We start from the raw sequence: 5,263 nt of genomic DNA, 5'->3' as shown, positions 1-5,263 counted from the left end.
TATTTGATGTTTTGAAGGTTTCCCAGGCATTTGTAGTGCTGCTACATATTCCTCCATTGAAATTTGAATTTGGCGCTGTATGCAAATTAACCATCGCTAGCGTAACTTCGCTTAGCTTAGCGAATCAACGCTAGCGCAACTTCGCAACCTTACGCTACCCCTGAGCGCAACTTCGGATTTTTGTGAATTTGCGGAGCGCTGGCGAAACTACGCCTGGCGAAGTGCGGCGAAGTTACGCCTGGCGCAACTACAAATCTTAGTGAATTTGCCCCATAGTGCAGAAGCAGATTACTTCAGTAAAGGGTAAGACTTTTGTTGGCAAGGTAATTAAACGATTCTGCAGTGAGCAGTCAGGAAAACACTGCAAAAGAAGCAAATGTAACAAATCTTCAGGGTATAAAGGTGATACCTTTATTGGCCAACTAAGATAATCATAGCAAGCTTTCAGAACATTTTATTTCATTTTTCAAGCTGATTAAAATGAAGCTGTGGTGTTCTCTGGTATATATACAACATTCAGCTCATAGGTCAAATGGCCAACAAAAAGGCATATCAGTCTTTGTGTAAGGTGTTAAAGTCATAAGCTACATATATGCACTTGGTCAGTAGGCACATGCAGGGCTGGACTGGGAGTAAAAAGCAGCCAGGGCAAAAAAAATCAAGGCAGTCCACATGTAAACACGCAATGATCTTTCACTCATCCACTCATCTATTGGGTTAAAACTGCAAAAAAAAAAAATATATATATATATATATATAAGCAAAAAGAGCTGCTTTACTTACTTAAGTGTAATAATACATGAGTGATAATCCGAGTTCCCTGTATAAATCAGTCTTCTAATCAGACTTCTAATATCCTTATCATTTACTTTGCTACTTTTAAAAAACAGTGCAGTCAATAAATATAAATGCCATTAAGCAAAATGTTGAAGGGTACTAATGGTTGTCGCTGGCATGATGCCTAGGATTTACTGTGGAAGAAATTTCCCCATAAAGCATAAAAAGCAAAGAGCCCAGAGAAGTGGATGGGATATTTGGTGTCTTGCTAAGTATTCATGGAACAATACTTTGATGCTGCGTTGTTTCTGTATATATATATATATATATATATATATATATATATATATATATATATATATATATATATGTGTGTGTTCCATTGTTATAAGGTAATCTGATCCCATGTAAATATTAAGGAGCAATGTCATGTATATGCAAACAACACATAACAATAGACTACATTTCAAGAACTTCAATCAGAGAGCTCTGAAAATAATGACTCTAATTTCTCATCAGATTGCTTTAGAAAAGGCATTGCTGTAGACAAGCCAATATTCTATTATCTGCAGGAAGGCAGGCTTCTATCACAAGATACAGTTGTCAATTAAAAAATGGGTTTTTTTGGAATGCTGTGGACAGTTGTATATTCTCTTGCACATGCAACATTTTCACTTTCTGGTAAGGATTCTGACACATAACATTGACATCGTTATCTCTTTTAATTTATTTTTTACATTTTTTAAAAAGTTATATATTTATATACATTGAAAACAAAAAACAAGTGATGTATTTCCAAAACACAGGAACAAGGTTTTTCATTTATAATCACATTTCATTGTGTTCATAAACTAAAATGTGACTAAACCAACTGTACTGCATTATATTATATTAAAGTATAGTATACACCAGACCTATTCTGGTCGGATATTCTCTATTATACTATATTTTATTCACATATAAATAATGAGATGTACAAAACATTCATAAATGTGGCCCGCTATGTGACTTAGGTGAGTTTAAAGTAGCTTGACCCTTCTCTAGTTGGTAACACGCTGGTTTAATAGAGTCTTTTCATTGTCTTTTTTTGGTGTGATTAGTGTGTAGGGTATGGATTCCCTTAGAATTCAATCATTTTAGCACAATCCACGTTATCTCGGTTGGGAACCTGATACATTCTGGTATAATTATTTGTGATGAGAGCTGAAACGAGGGACAAGGACCTTGAACAGCTTGGGAATTAAATTTTTCTGCATCAGCCAAAAGTTAGCCATTTTCATAGCTCGCTTGTCTGTGTCCCCTTGCTTGCAATAGTCAATCCGTTTTTCTGTATACTGCTGCAGCTTTTCCGCCCGAGCCCAGGTTGTCTCAATCCTCTCATGTCGGGTCAAGCCTGTGAGAAGATTCCTAAATAAATCAAGTCTGGAACGCGGTCGTAGGCCGAGCTGCAGGGCAACGCGGCCGTTGGATATCAGGAGCCCGGGAAAAAGTTGCATGCTTAAAAGAAGGCGAAGGTGACAAGTCGTCTCTTTTAATTTATTGTCTTTCTATCACACTGACAGTGAAGGGGTGTGTCGTGGCTTCCGGAAACAGCTGGAGTCAGTAGTGTGGGAAAGATTATGCAGCACAGTTTTCAATTAGGATCAGGAGCCAGCAGCCCACTTGAACAAAATATAGAGCAGCCCCTCGGGCATTTGCCCGAACGGACAGATTGCCCATTCAGGCCTGGGCACATGGATAATTAGCTGCATAGACTTTGAGCATTAAACAGTTATTTAGTAAAGTCATTTGACCGTTAGTTGCCCTTAAAGAGGAAATATTGTGAAAATGAAAATCTAATATAAGCTTCAGCATACTGAAAAAAAAACTTTCTAAATGCAATCAATTAAATATTCTGTACTGTTTCTGAAATAATCAAGTGTATGTTCACTGTCCCTCTCTCAGCATCTGTTTCTCTTCATTCTGTCTTCATGCAGGAGTTGGGTGTCAGATAATCTTTGACAGTTAGATCCAATATATCTTATAGGGGGGCTCCTGCTGCCTAGAAGATATATTAGGGCTCGCTCTATTAAAATCACCAGACATCATGTCTCTCTACATGCAGGATTTGTGCAAAATGCAGTTATTTTTTTTTTTTTTTAGATTTTGTTTGTACTGGAATCAGTTATTTGAGTGAGCTCTAATACATCTGATAGGAAAGGGAGCCCCCCTATAAAATATCTAACTGTCAATGACTATCTGACACCCAACTGCTGCAAGAAGACAGAATGAAGAGAAACAGATGCTGAGAGAGGGATAGTGAAGATAAATTTGATTATTTCAGAAACTATGCAGAATATTAATTGATTGCATTTAGAAAGTTTCTTATTTCAGTATGTTGAAGAAGCTTATATAAAATGTTTATTTTTGCGATAGTTTCCCTTTAAGGCAAGTGCATGTGCAAATATTCCAGTTAGCATCACATGTGGATGTTTCTCTTAGAACTGCATAAAATCATTTGAAACATTGGAGAACGTTCCCTAGCTTCCATGGTACATTCTTAGTGTTCTTTCTCCCTGATGTAGGTAAATGGAGTTGGTGCAAAGCACCTGCCCGTTGCAAGAAGGATTACGATATATGCATTTATTGAAACCACGTAACTACTATATTCCAGTTCTACCAAATAGTTTGAAAGATCTAACAACAAGGCAGGAATGACATTTACTACTTTACTGTCCCTGAAACTTTGTGCAAACATAGCAAATGGAACTGCTTGTCCTATTCCCCTTTGTCCCAAAATCAATATTGTCTTTTCTTTACACAAATACTTGCTAAACATTCAAATATTGCGATCCCGTATTTGTACATGGTCTGACATATTACACTGTGCTATACAATAAGTGCATCTCATATTTTTCTGCATTCTGCTCTTCAGTGGACCTTAAAGTGTGGTTCACCTTCAAACAACTAGTTGTTTTCAGATAGATCACCAGAAATAGCGACTTTTTCCAAATACTTTCTATTTTCTATGTGTGACCATTTTTCTAACATTGAAATGTAAAGTGTAATTTTCCACCTTCTGATGCAGCCCTGGGAGGGGGGGGGTCGCCGACCCTGTAAACTGTTCTAAATTGATACATTTAGTTGATACATTTCTTCTCTTTGTCCCTGCTGAGCAGAATCTCCAGGTTTCATTACAGGCAGCTGTTGGAATTAATACAATAGTTGCTAATACTCCAGAGATGCTCCTGAGAAATGTATCAACTAAATGTTGCAAAATTGTAACAGTTTAGAGTCTGCACCTGAATTACTGAGCTGCCAGACTCAAACACCAGAGACACGAACATTCAACTTTAAACTTAGATTTTAGAAAAACAGTAAAAAATAAATTATGGAAAGTAATTGAAAAAAGTCTTTATTTCTGGGGAACAATCTGAAAACTACTGAACTGAATAAGTGTTTGGAAGGTGAACAACCCCTTTAATGAAGAATGTCAGGACAATGGGAATAACCATCAGTGTTATAATCAAGTGTAAGCGTTTTTCAGAAACTGTCATGGGCACCTTTATAGGGAAGCATACCCAGAACCAAGATATGACCCAGATAGAGATTTCATGCCAAAAATAGCCAACCTCTTAAAGTTTACCCCCTCCCCCTGCCTTTTTTAATCCTTTAAATGGCAATCAACAGAAAATCTACAAAGCTGACATGAAAGTACAATTGTGTCAGCATCACAGATCCTACATTCCTTGGTTTCTGTTTGGTCTGTGCCAGAAGCACAGAAGAGAAGCAGAGGGGCACCAGGAGGTATTGGAGCCCCATGAGGTCCTATTCATATAAAATTTAAATAAATATTGGCAAAACTGGTTGAACTTGTGGGCCTGAAAAATAATCTGCTGTGGGGCCCAGTAATATCTTGTTACTCCATTGTAAAAAAGGGGTCTCCATGAAGTAGAATATTAACTCACCACATCAAGGAAGTGGCCCAGGTGCACCGCCCTGAGCCCTCAGCATAGGGAGTGGACAACCGTGAATAAATCTGGAGCAGGCACTCAAATAAAGGCAATCTTCCATCAAATTGTTGAAATAAAGTAAAAGAGATTTATTGTGTCCTCTGCCTTACGTGTTTCGTGTTACAAACACTTAATCATAGGCCTATGATTACGTGTTTGTAACACGAAATGCGTAAGGCAAAGGACACAATAAATCTCTTTTACTTCATTTCAACAATTTTATGGAAGATTGCCTTTATTTAAGCGCCTAAGCCACTGGTCTGTGCCAGGCTGTATATTGTTGGGTAACAAGCGTACCAATTGCTGGTTACATCTGTTGCAACTGTTCCTTTTACACAGTGTCCTTTAGTTATGAGCTTTGAGCAGGTCCATCCTATGATGGAATAGATCCTGAGTGCACAAAGACCCCCCCCCCCCCACAGGCCCCATAAATAGTTATTGTCTATGACACTTTACAGAGGCCCCTCTTGCCTTTGACAGAATCTACAGATTGC

At 37.9% G+C, this 5,263-nt stretch overlaps 1 pseudogene; it reads right to left on the bottom strand.

Annotated features, from left to right (window-relative positions):
- Positions 1 to 1,761: 1,761 nt before the first annotated feature.
- LOC108695670 lies at positions 1,762 to 2,273 on the bottom strand (annotated as a pseudogene).
- Positions 2,274 to 5,263: the final 2,990 nt, after the last annotated feature.

Source organism: Xenopus laevis, chromosome 1L (genome assembly GCF_017654675.1).
Source record: "Xenopus laevis strain J_2021 chromosome 1L, Xenopus_laevis_v10.1, whole genome shotgun sequence".
Taxonomy (NCBI): Eukaryota; Metazoa; Chordata; class Amphibia; order Anura; family Pipidae; genus Xenopus; species Xenopus laevis.
The sequence above is the reverse complement of the archived record's forward strand: the minus strand, read 5'-3'. Positions and strand labels throughout refer to the sequence as shown.